Source organism: Anomaloglossus baeobatrachus, chromosome 5, assembly GCF_048569485.1.
Source record: "Anomaloglossus baeobatrachus isolate aAnoBae1 chromosome 5, aAnoBae1.hap1, whole genome shotgun sequence".
In the NCBI taxonomy this organism is placed as follows: domain Eukaryota; kingdom Metazoa; phylum Chordata; class Amphibia; order Anura; family Aromobatidae; genus Anomaloglossus; species Anomaloglossus baeobatrachus.
The window spans coordinates 502,479,546-502,493,640 of record NC_134357.1 but is presented as its reverse complement, the minus strand read 5'-3'; the positions used below and the strand labels follow the sequence as shown (position 1 = coordinate 502,493,640).

Below are 14,095 nucleotides of genomic sequence, written 5' to 3'. Positions count from 1 at the left end.
TGGGAAATTAGAACTTGCTAGACATCAGAATATTCACATAGGGATGAAACCATTTTCATGTTCAGAATGTGGGAAATGTTTTATAAAGAAATCAAATCTTGTTGTACATCAGAGAAGTCACACAGGGGAGAGGCCATTTTCATGTTCTCAATGTGGGAAATGTTTTAACATGAAAGACTCTCTTATTAGACATCAAAGAACCCATGCAGATAAGAAGTAATTAACTTTTTTATTATGTGTAAGAAAAAAATGCAAGTTATAATGATGTCACACAATTAGAAGAAAAGGGTAACAATTTGGAGCATTTGGTGATTATTAGAAAATGTGTAGAATTACTAATCATTGTTATTGATAAGCAATTAGTACAATATGTTATACCTGTGTATGAACCATATACATATAAAATATCTAACAATTAGATAAACAAGTTGTCTGATGCTTCTGTTTTCTGTGCAATGTGTCATCGCCAATGGAGAAATGCTGCTATACATAAAGAGAACAGTTGCCATCCACCACTCAGCCCATCTGTTAAATACAGTGCCTTGCAAAAGCATTTGACTCCCTTGAATTTTTCAACCTTTTCCCACATTTCAGGCTTCAAACATAAAGATAAAAATGTAATGTTATGGTGAAGAATCAACAACAAGTGGTACACAATTGTGAAGTTGAACAAAATCTATTGCTTATTTTAAACTTTTAAAAAAAATAAATAACTGAAAAGTGGGGCGTGCAATATTATTCGTCCCCTTTAAGTTAATACTTTGTAGCGCCACCTTTTCCTGCGATTACAGCTGCAAGTCGCTTGGGGTAATTGTCAGTTTTGCACATTGTGAGACTGAAATTCTTGCCCATTCTTCCTTTCCAAATAGCTCAAGCTGAGTGAGGTTGGATGGAGAGTGTTTGTGAGCAGCAGTTTTCAGCTCTTTCCACAGATTCTCGATTGGATTCAGGTCTGGACTTTGACTTGGCCATTCTAACACCTGGATACGTTTATTTGTGAACCATTCCATTGTAGATTTTGCTTTATGTTTGGGATCATTGTCTTGTTGGAAGACAAATCTCCGTCCCAGCCTCAGGTCTTTTGCAGACTCCAACAGGTTTTCTTCAAGAATGGTCCTGTATTTGGCTCCATCCATCTTCCCATCAATTTTAACCATCTTCCCTGTCCCTGCTGAAGAAAAGCAGGCTCAAACCATGATGCTGCCACCACCATGTTTGACAGTGGGGATATTGTGTTGAGGGTGATGAGCTGAGTTGCTTTTACGCCAAACATATTGTTTGGCATTGTGTCCAAATAATTCGATTTTGGTTTCATCCGACCAGAGCACCTACTTTCACATGTTTGGGGTGTCTCCCAGGTGGCTTGTGGCAAACATTAAACAACATTTTTATGGCTATCTTTGAGAAATAGCTTTCTCCTTGCCACTTCCATAAATGCCAGTTTTCTGCAGTGTACAACTGATTGTTGTCCTATGGACAGACTCTCCCACCTCAGCTGTAGATCTCTGCAGTTCATCCAGAGTGATCATGGGCCTCTTGGCTGCATCTCTGATCAGTCTTTTCCTTGTTTGATATGAAAGTTTGGAAGGACGGCCAGGTCTTGGTAGATTTGCAGTGGTATGATACTCCTTCCTTTTCAATATGATTGCTTGCACAGTGCTCCTTGGGATGTTTCAAGTTTTGGAAATCTTTTTGTAACCAAATGTGGCTTTAAACTTCTCCACAACAATATCACTGACCTGCCTGTTGTGTTCCTTGGTCTTCATGATGCTATCTGCGCTTTCAACAGAACACTGAGACTATCACAGAGAAGGTGCATTTATACGGAGACTTAATTACACACAGGTGGCTTATATTTATTATCATCAGTCATTTAAGACAACATTGGATCATTCAGAGATCCTCAATGAACTTCTGGAGTGAGTTTGCTGCACTGAAAGTAAAGGGGATGAATAATATTGCACGCCCCACTTTTGAGTAATTTATTTTTTAAAAAAGTTTAACATAAGCAATAAATTTCATTCAACTTCACAATTGTGTCCCATTTGTTGTTGATTCTTCACCATAACATTAAAATTTTTATGTTTATGTTTGAAGCCTGAAATGTGGGAAAAGGTTGAAAAATTCAAGGCAGCCAAATACTTTCATAAGGTACTGTATATACTGTATGTTATGTATTTAATATGCTGGCATGATCGATGCCGAGAGCTCAGCTTAAGTGATAGCCAAGCTCAGGCTATCACCGCCAGGGGTGGTGTCAGCATCGCCCCCTGGCTGTTTAACCCCTAAATACCGCGATCAAAAGAAATTGCAGTATTTAGGAATTTGGGAGAGGAAATATGGTCCCTCTCCCACCCGATCTGGATCCCTGTGACGCAATTATGAAGACTCAATCATTTCTATGGCAACTTGAGGTCAATTGAAAACCTACGGATCTGCCCGTTACGGTGGCCTGATTGACCAAGCCACCAGCATGGTCTAAGAGGAGGTCTGTCAGTGTACCACTAACAGGTGTAATGTATTGCAATGCTTGTACCACTGCCTAATTTACGGGTGTGTGTGTTTCCAGAAGCATGAGCTAGGCACACTGTGCGAGCACTACAATGTACTGCTAACTACAAGAGCTTATTTGCAATTTTTAATTCTGCAACATTAACTGACTCAGTGGGTGTTTTTCAGAGACATAATCATCACTACAGCGTAAATTAATTCCCAGAGAGATGTAGATTTCACAATGCGGTCACTTAAGGGGGTCTCTGCTGATCTGACATTTAGAAGCTTTGAAAATGAAGCCTGCAAATTACTCTAGAAAAATCTGTGCTCCAAAAGTCAAATGATGCTCCTTCCCTCCACAGCACTGCTGTGTGGCCAAACAGTACTGTACAGTCACTTTATGGGGCCTTTTTTTAAAACATTCATCTTGTGAAAATTGTAAATCTGGGGTTAAAATAACATTTTATTGGTAAAAATATAACATTTTGTGACACCCCTATGGTGTGCAATATGCTCACGGCATCCCTAAATTAATTCATTGAGCAGTGCACTCAAGTGAGGTCACTTATTGTCATGCCAGAGCGAGGACCGCTCGGCGTGCGGCACAAGAGAAGGGGTACACCAGGGAACATGTAAAGGAAAGCCCTGATGATAGGGAGGGGGATAACTACCTGAATTAACCTGTGGCTGTTTTGTGAGCTCCCTAATGTACCTAGACAAGTGCCCCCCATACCCAACCACGTGGCTAGGCCCTGGCTGACCCTGGACTTGTCCTATCGAGTGCACAGGCCAGCAAGACACTAGTCTTACTTCTGTTATAAAGAAAACAAGAGGAAGGGGAACAGACAAGGGAAACATACAACATAGAGCTCCAATTCCAATTCTTCTCCAGAGAGACTCCACCGCATATCCTGGAAAGATTACCACTAGAGATGAGCGGATCCGTGGAAGTTAGGTTTGGCGGATTCAGAAGGATTTTAGATGAAGTTCCGTTTGGGACCCAGACTTCACCTGAACCCCAATTGAAGTCAATAATTGGTCAGTTCAGGTCTCCACACAAATGCAGTCAGCCATAAAGAGATCCCTTTCAGGGAAAGGGGTTTTTACATTTTTTGGGGGGTGCACTTTACATCCAATCACGCTGTTGTTACCCCCAGTGAGAGCCAATCAACCACTGCAAGTGGCTCCCACTGGGCTGAGCATCAAGTGTACCCAAACACAGCGATGCTTGTGTGAGTGTTTAGCATACATAAAGCACCCGATCTTTGAACGCAAACTCTGTTGTTTTTTTTTTTGTAAAGTCTGTGTTCGGTAAGAAGACCGAACCTCGGGTTTGCTCATCTCTAATTACCACTGCTTTCTCCAAAGTGAGGAGTGGATACTTATAGCAGAAGGGAGTAGCTGTAGATTACAACTGCCAGATTAATCATAGCAGGAGAGAAAGGAACTTTAACCCTTTCAGCACTGGATGGAATTAACCCCTGCACCCCCTGGTGATTTTCCATATTTTGTTTTTGTTTTTTCCTCCCCTTTTTCCAAGAGCCATAACGTTTTTATTTTTTCGTCAATATAGCCCAGGGGTGGGGAACCTTTTTCTGCCGAGGGTCATTTGGCATTTTCGACCAACCTTTGGGGGCCGCACAAAATTATCAACTTGAAAATGACCATGCTGTATTGGTCAAACAATTAATTAACTCACCCTTACTGTGGTGGCTGGACCTGCTTCTCTTTGCTGCAGCTGTGATATTGATCATGTTGTTTCTCACAACTGTTTTTCCAGGTTTGTCTTGGTCTGGAGAGTCTGGGGGTATAGACATTAGAGGAGACACGTTGGTATATACATCACAGGAGATGCTGGGGCACATAAATTACAGGAGGTGCTAGGTTATACACATCACAGAAGAGGCTGAGGAATATACATCACAGGAGAATCTGGGGCATATATAGCACAGCAGAGGCTGGGGCATATACATCACAGGACCGGCTGGGGCATATACATCACAGGAGAGGCTGAAGCATATACATCACGGAAGAGGCTGGGGCATATACATCACAGGAGGGGCTGGGGCATATACATCACAGGAGAGGTTGGGGCATTATATCACAGGAGAGGCTTGGGCATATACAACAGAGGAGTCACTTAGGCATATACATCACAGGAGAAGCGGGGCACATACATCACAGGAGGGGCTGGGTGCATATACATTACAGGAGAGGCTGTGCCATATACATTACAGGAGAGGCCGGGGCATATACATCACAGGAGGGACATATACATCACAGGAGGGGCTGGGTGCATATACATTACAGGAGAGGCTGGGGCATATATGTGACGCCCTGGCAAAACCAGGTTGTCACAGAGACTGCACAAATCTTCCAAGTGCAGGACTCCATCCTCCTTGGCATACCAACACAAACCCACACCCAGGTACACAACATCAGCCAGCAAAGCCTATCACCCCCCATGACAATATGGACACACCAGTGGGCGGGGCCAAGCGAATGGTGACGCCCACCTAGGGGTCCTTAGGTGTTCTGGGAGGGAAAGAGACAGCTAAGGAAAGAGGAAGTGAGAGGAGTGTGGAGTGACAGGGTAGTCAGGGGTTGGAGCCTCTGGACTACCGGACTATTGACTAGGTGGCAGTCGGCAGACAGGGCCACAGGTGATGGAGATCCGGTCGCGGGAGACCCTAAGTGGACTGGGGCAGAGTTGTAGCCTGCCGGTGCTGACAGCGAGAATCCGGTCTGGAGGCCGTGCACAGTCGGGGTACCTGGACCCTAGGGCGAGGACTGCTTCAAGCGCCTTGTCAATTAGCCAGCAGGGGACAAGTCTCCACGTCTTGTCCCACCAGCAAGCCCAGAGAGCGAGACGAAAGCCCAACGAGGGGGATAGGGCTCCGCAATTGCCTGCTAAGATGGTACGGCTCAGTTCCCGCGGGCCACCGCTCCCAACACATAGAATCACCGGGAGTGAACTTCCCCGTTTCAAGCGGAGTAGTCAAACTGAAGACATAAACACCAAGTGCAGGAGGAAGGGACCCCTGTTTGCTGTACCAGGGTGTGGGACCCGAATACACCAGCCGGAGGTCGCCGGTCACTGGCAATTTGGTTTACCATTGAACTCTGTGTGAATTTCTCTGGAACTGTGAGTACACCATTACCACCCAGTCCGTACAAATGGGCCCTGGGACAATACCTCCCCTACCCGTGGAGGGGATACCATCCTGCTGCCCCGCTCCATCAGCCCCGGGCATCCCATACCAAGGCAGCGGAGGTGTCACCATCCATCACCAGAACCCTTGGGTGGCGTCACTGACAAACTCTTCCCCTGTAAACACCCCCTTTTTATTGTTCTGGGCGACGGGCCGCTGCATGAGCCCCGAATCCAGCTGCCACTTGAGCCCCAGCCATGATCCCGGATCCGAGCGCCTCGGGTAGCCTTCCCTGACGTGGTCAGTCACCCCCTGCCCATGACATATACATTACAGGAGATGGTTGGGCATACACATCACAGGAGAGGCGTATACATCACATGAGGGGCTGGGTGCATATACATTACAGGAGAGGCTGGGGCATAAACATGGCAGAAGAGGGCTGGGGCATATACATCACAGGAGAGGCTGGGGGCCTATACATCATACCAGACACTGGAGAATATACATCACAGGAGGATGTAGGAATTTGGGCCCATTCCTCTTGACAGAACTGGTGTCATGTTTGTAGTTTGCCTTGCTTACAGTGTTCTTTCCGGCTTTGCCCATGTATTTTCAATAAGACTGAGATCAGGGTTTTGAGATGACCACTCCAAAATATTGAGTTTGTTATCCTTCAGCCACTTCATGACCAGTTTGGCAGTATGCTTCAGGTCACTGTCCATTTGGAAGACCCATTTCCGCCCAAGCTATTAGCACATATTCTTTTCTCATGATGCCATCTATTATATGAAGGATGTCTCCAAAAATTAAGGTCTTTGTTCCTGTGTGCGTTTACAAACATTAATCTGGCTTTTTCGTTTCTTTTGGAGTAACGTCTTATTCATGGCAGAGTGGCCTTTCGGCCCATGTTGATACAGTACTCGTTTCACTGTGGATAATGACACAATCTCACCAGCTTCCGAAAACATCTTCAGAAGGTCTTTTGCTTTTGTTCTTGGGATGATATGCACATGTCTGACCAAAGCATGTTCATCTCTGGTACACAGAGCCTGTCACCTTCCAGAGCGGTATGATGTCATGATGACATTGCCATCTTTTTTGTGCTTGCATATAATTGTTTGTACAGATGAATGAGGCACTTTCAGGAAGCTGGAAATTGCACCCAAGGATGAATCAGACTTCTGCAAGTCCACAAGTCTCTTTCTGAGATCTTGGCTGATTTAACTTGATTTTCCCATGATGCTACACAAAGAAAAGCAGTGTGTTTCAGGTGTGCATTAAAATACATCCACAGGTATGTCTCTAATTAGCTCAAATGTTGCCAATAAACCTATGAGAAGCTTCCAAAGACATGAAATAATCATATAGGCTGTCCCATATTGTTTAAATGCATAGTACTCTTAGGGGTACTTTGCATGCTGCGACATCGCTAGCATCGGCTAGCGATGCCGAGCGCGATAGTACCCGCCCCCGTCGCACATGCGATATCTTGTGATAGCTGCCGTAGCGAACATTATCGCTATGGCAGCTTCACACGCACCTACCTGCCCTGCAACGTCGCTCTGGCCGGCGACCCGTCTCCTTCCTAAGAAGGTGGGTCGTGCGGCGTCACACGGCAGGCGGCCAATAGAAGCGGAGGGGCGGAGATGACCGGGACGTAAACATCCCGCCCACCTCCTTCCTTCCGCATAGCCGGTGGAGGCAGGTAAGGATCTCTGAACATCTGTTCCTCGCTCCTGCGTTTTCACACACAGTGATGTGTACTGCTGCAGGAACGAGGAACAACATCGTATCTCCTATTGGTGCGACATTATGGAAATGACGGACGCTACACAGATCACCGATTTTCGACGCTTTTGCGATCGTTAATCGGCGCATCTAGGCTTTACATGTTGCGACGTCGTTACCGGCGCTGGATGTGCGTCACTTTCGATTTGACCCCGACGATATCGCAGTAGCGATGTCGCAACGTGCAAAGTACCCCTAACTGTATGTAAACTTTTAACTTTGCAGAAAGTAATAAAAATGCCTTAAAACATTATCTCTCATTATTCTGGTATTTGGCAAATACAGTGAAGGAAATATTTGATCCCTTGCTGATTTTGTTAGTATGCCCACTGAGAAAAACATGAAATGTCTATAATTTTAAGGGTAGATTCATTTTAACAGTGAGAGAATATCCAAAATAAAATCCAGAAAATCAAATTGTATAAATTATATAAATTTCTTTGCATTTTGCAGAGAGAAATAAGTATTTGATCCCTCACCAACTATTAAGAGTTCTGGCTCCTACTGACCACTTGGACCACGTGTATAATTATGTAATAGATGTGATAGAGACACACGGCTCTGCTCCGTATACACACGGCTCTGCTCCGTATACACACGGCTCTGCTCCGTATACACACGGCTCTGCTCCGTATACACACGGACACATCCACACTGTAAATCCCTCCTGACCCCACACATAAACTTCCCCTCATCCTGCACAGCAGAGTCCTGCACACACTGAGGAGCTGATCATGTGACCCCTGACTCCTCCCCTCCATGTGACATCATCACAGGTCCTGTAAGCACAGAGCAGCCATATATCTAGGGTAGATTCTAGAGTGTATGGGCTCCTTCCAGATATGGTGTAATTTGTCACGTGATAGTGGGCGTGTTCAAAATGCAGCCAGATGTTTTCCAGACCGAATAAACAATGTTTTCCTAATTCCACGTGGTCATGGAGCTGTTTATAATAGAAGCGGGGGTCTGGGGATAAGAGCACAGGAGAGGGGTGCAGGGGGAGGCGAAGCCACAGGGGCATGATTATACTGAAGAGGAGCAAACATCACCACGCCCACTAACCTGCAAGGAGCCCATACATTTTAGTCTCAACCATACATTATCTAGTGTGGGGCTCTGCAGGAGGAGGTATGTGAAGATTCCCCATTACATTAACCCCCTCAGTGCTGCGCTCACACTCCAGGAGACACAACTCCATGTTGTCACTATCAGGAGATATTTATGTTCTATCATTATCTGTTACTGACGGCCCCGGATCTGCCGTCCCCATCTCTGTGGAGGTTCCTGCACTTTTTATATTTTCCTTTTAGATTTGTTCTGTGATTTTGGAGCTGAATTGTTGATATTCTGTGATAAATCTTTGTGTGTAACTATAGCTGCATTGTGTGTTATACCGGGGCCAGGACTGGATGAAGTGATCATGTGAAGCCGGTAACAGATCCGGAGATTTCTTACATGGGATCTTTCTGATGTTACATCGTCATCTTCTCCCCATTCAGGTCCCTACAATATCGGATCCTCTCAGATCTTCTATATAAGAAAATTCTCCTGACTGACCCATCAAGGATGGATAGGGACAGGGACAAGATGGTGGAGAGGATATTACACCTCACCCTAGAGATCCTCTTCCGGCTTACTGGAGAGGTGAGAGATTCTGATGACGTCACATTACATCATTCTTATCTATGGGAATAACAGATGGACAGAACTGGAGAGGTGAGGACTCTGGAAATGTCTGTAGTGAGATTTATTAATGTGTGTCTCCATATCCAGGATTACACAGTAGTGAAGAAGACCTCTAGTGAGCGCTGTCAGGACCCTGTGTCTGAGGGATGGGGAAGACCCCTGAGCCCAATCACGGGGGCTCCACCTCAGCCCCTGATACATGAGGACATCAATGAGCAGAAGATCCTAGAACTCACCTACAAGATGATTGAGCTGCTGACTGGAGAGGTGACACTGCGGGGAATGCTGGGACATTATACAGTAACGCTATGAAGGGATCTGGGGATGACGGTATCATTGTATGTGTCAGGTTCCTATAAGGTGTCAGGATGTCACTGTCTATTTCTCCATGGAGGAGTGGAAGTATTTAGAAGGACACAAAGATCTGTACAAGGACGTCATGATGGAGGTTCCCCAGCCCCTCACATCACCAGGTAATAGACAGGACTGTAAAAAATTGTAAATTGTAAAAAATTAATTCAGTCCCTGTGTTTCCTACAGATCTATCCAGTGAGAGGACAACACCAGAGAGATGTCCCCGTCCTCTTCTTCCACAGGACTGTGAACAAGAAAATCCCGATGTTCCTCAGGATGATCAGGTAGATGGAGAGATGGTGTCATGAGATCTTCGATATGATGTTTAGAAGTCTATGAAAGTCTTGTATTCAGTCTTGATTTATCCCCCAGTTTTATACACTGAATGGCCAAGTTTATACAGACACCTACTTTTTCTTGATTGGAGCTTCGATGTATGGAGTGAGACCTGTGACCCTGGAGTGCAGTATAAAATCAACTGATGAATTCAGCCAAAATCCACATTAAAATGGAAGAATGAATGATTTCATCAACTTCAAATAAGGAAATCACTGCTGTATTAACCAGGACCACTATTTCGAAAACCACCATCCTTGTGGGGATTTTCCTTGCAATCGTGTCAAGGCTATACTGAGAATGTTGTGATCAAATAAGAACATCCAACATCAACCCTTCAGGTTGTTGGAGGTGGACTAAAGAGGTTTCCCCTACTTTTACATTGATGCCCTATCTTTAGGGTAGGTCATTAATGTCTGATCAGTTGGGGTCAGACACCCTGTACCCTCACCGATCAGCTGTTCTCGGTGCCATTGACAGCAACCTGTGGCTGGAAATACTCTATTCCAGAGCTGCTTCGTCGTATGGTAGCAACCGGATACTGCACATCCATCTCATTGATTTGAATTTGAGGCGGATGTACAGGACCCAACCGCAGCCACTATCCATTGACGGGGCAGTTTCAGAACTGAGCATTTACAGCTGGCACCCCTGGGACCGAGAACGGCTGAGCAGCGGCTGAGCAGGCTTTTATAGTAAGGGAGCAGCATGAGTGGGACAGTTTGAAAATGGGCCAACATGAGGCATGGACAGTGTGAGATGTAGTCCATAAGTGAGGAAGGTGTAATTCATAAGGGAGGACAGTGTGGTGATTGTCTAAAAACGGTCTCTGGATGTAAAAAATCATCATGGCATCAAGACCTGATCACTAAGTAAGGAATGAGAACAATCATCAGAGTAGATGTCACCTGTTAGATACCTGGGTCTAAAGGCTGCTTTACACGATGCGACATCGCTAGCGATGTCGCTAACGATCGCACCCTCCCCCGTTGTTTGTGCGTCACGGGCAAATCGCTGCCCATGGCGAACAATATCTCTAGGACGCGTCAAACGGACTTACCTTGCTAGCGACGTCGCTGTGGCCGGCTAATAACCTCTTTTTTTAAGGGGGCGGTTCGTGCGGCGTCACAGCGACGTGAATCAGCGGGCCACCAAGAGAAGCGGAGGGGCAGAGAGCAGCCGCATTAACGTCACTCCCACCTCATTGCCGGAGGACGCAGGAACGCTGTTGTTCGTCGTTCTCGGGGGGTCACACGTAGCAATGTGTGTTGTCTCAGGAACGAAGAACAACCTGTGTCCAGCACGAGCAACGATATTTGGAAAATGAACGATGTGTCAACGATCAACGATTTGGTGAGTATTTCTGATAATTACCGGCCGCTCGTAGGTGTCACATGCAACAACGTCGCTAACGATACCGGATGTGCGTCATGAATTCCGTGACCCCGACGACATATCATTAAATACATCGTTGCGTGTAAAGCGGCCTTTAGGTTTAATTTTCAGTGGAGCATTAAATGATCACCAACCAGCTATATGATGCCCATCAGCAGTCTTATAATAACCTGTTTAGACAGGCCTACTGCACTCGTGTATACACAGAACAATTGTTAACGTTATGGATTTATGAGCATAGAATACTATATTTTTTCATAACAATGATATTTAACCAAGTTTAAAAATCATTTCACCCAAAGAAGTAACGTTTTGCTTGTGCATTGGATGATTCACAGCAACTTAACTTTTGGGAACTTTTTATATATGTTTAAGGCCGTTAAGTTCAGGGCAGATCAATTAGCATCCGGCAAATGCCGGGGCCCTGGACAGCTGGGGAGGGACACTCACCGTCTTCAGTCCTGCCTGCGACCGCAGTGCTTGGGCTGGCAGCCGCACTCAGGGCTGACATCAGAACATTACTCCTGTTAGGGGCCCCGTGAGCAGAAGCCAGGAGGGTGGCCCAGCCGATGACAGCCCAGGCTCCTCCCCTTTCATCCCTCAGCTCACCGGACTCCAGGGGGCAGGGCCGCCATCAGGGAAATGAGGGGGGCCCGAGTTGCTCACAGAGATCTGCGTCCTCTCTTCCTGCTCTGCACTGATCTATCTATGTGATCAGTGCAGAGCAGGACAGGACATGTACTACGGAGGCTGAGGTGAAGGACCTGTCAGGTCATCTGACTAATCATGTGCCTGATCACATGACCGGTGAACTGGCAGGTCCTGTTCAGCTGCTGCAGTCTCCGTGCAGGTACCAGTGGCTCCTCCCCTGCTCTGTACCGATCACAAATTGCAAGATGTGGTAATGTATAGTGTGTGTAACTGTGCATGTAGTCTGTCTCATTCCCTGTCTGTCAGTCTCCCTCATTCCCTGTCAGTCTCTCTCATTCCCTGTCAGTTTCACTCATTCCCTGTCAGTTTGTCTCTATCTCTCTGTCTCTTTCCCTGTCTGTCTGGGCCCTCCATCTGAGCTGTATGTTCCACCCCCCCCTAATCTGTATGGGCCCCCACTCCCGAGCTGTATGGGCCCTCTCAAAGCAGTAGGTGCCCCTCCTTGAGCTGTATAGGACCCCAGAGCCGTATGCGCTGCCACCCCAGAGCCATATGCGCTGCCACCTCAGAGCCGTATGTGCTGCCAACCCCAGAACTGTATGCCACCCACCCCAGTAATGTGTATGCCCCACAGAGTTGTATGTTACACTCTGTAACATCTATGCCCCCCAGTAATGTCTATGCCCCCAGTCCCTCCTGTGATGTGTATATAGCATTGTCAAGGTGCGCTGTGTGTGGCCACCAATCATCGCGGCACAGCCACATGCCCAGGAGGAGCTTAACATGACACAAGCACGGGAGGTGAGTGAGGCTGCTACCAGTTTCCCCATATTAATAATATCTCTAATGTGTCTGTATGTATTATGTATATCTATGTATGTCAATATATATGACTGTGTATGGATTCATGTCTGTTTATATTTATTTTTTGTGAATTTGTCTTTAAATAAGTATGTGTATGTATGCCCGTATGTGTACGTATCTGTGTATGTGAGTCTCTACGTGTGAATGGGGCCCACTGAGACTCTTTTGCCCGGGGCCCACAAAAACCTGGAGCCACCCCTGAGATCAGTGTAGGACCCAGTCATGAGACTCTGACGAGTAGCTCAAAACACCTCTTAGAGGTGCGTCTCTGTGGAGTACACATACAGTGCAGTCGAAAGTCATAGGCTCCTGTCTCCTGACCTGTGCAATTTCTAAAAGGTCTTTTGATAAATCTTCTGATAAATCATTACGTCTCAGGACCCAGACCCACACAAATCTGCTCAGGATTAAAAGGCTTAAAAACATATATCCCCCAAAAGTTGAGTTAATCTTTAAATGTTTAATTGTGCTACTACCTGCATCTAATCAGTGCTATGGTTACTTTTATGTTCCTCAGCCTGATGATAGATGGTAACTCCAACTGTGATCATCTCATTATAATTTAAGGATATACTGGATTTTCAAGTTCATGCAATACAATTGTTTATGCATAAGGCTGACCTAACATTGAGATTGATTTCTGTACTAATATTGGTGCTTTATATATGTACTGATGGTGGTTTTGGTTCTGTATTCCTGTACTGATGATGATTCTGGTACTATATTTCATGTAGTGACAATGGATCTAGAGATATTGATTGCTCTGCTGAGCTTTCCATGTACTGATGGTGCTTGCAGAGCTGTATTCATGTAGTGATGATGGTTCTTGCATTGTATTCATGACTAGGCTTTTAGTGCAATATTCATGTACTGATGATGGCTCTGACACTATTCATCTACTGATGGTGCTTCCAGAGCTGTATTCATGTAGTGATGATGGTTCTTGCATTGTATTCATGACTAGGCTTTTAATGCAATATTCATGTACTGATGATGGCTCTGACACTATTCATGTACTAATCATGCCTCTGACATTGTACTAATGATGGTTCTGGTGCTATATTCGTGTACTGATGGTGGTCCTGGTGTTGAATGCATGTCCTACTTAAGGTTCTCAGCCTGTATTAATTTTAATATACTAATCTTTAGTTTATTGATGCTAGATCATTTTAGAGTCAGACTGTTGTTCATTACACACATGGACAACACAGAGACTGAAAATAAAAATGTCTGGTTGAGGCCATATTTCGGCATCCTGACTCTCACTGAATCTCCCTCACTTTGGGGAGAACTGCTTGACATACCTGGCAGCGGCTTATCTCTTAGAGAACAAAAGCACATGCAGCCCAAAATTGGACATTAGTATCCCCACT

General features: G+C 45.5%; 1 protein-coding gene across 1 annotated transcript in view; it reads left to right on the top strand.

Annotated features, from left to right (window-relative positions):
- Positions 1-14,095, top strand: part of LOC142311955 (uncharacterized) — a 104,684-nt gene that overhangs the window by 16,603 nt on the left and 73,986 nt on the right. The window lies entirely within an intron of this gene.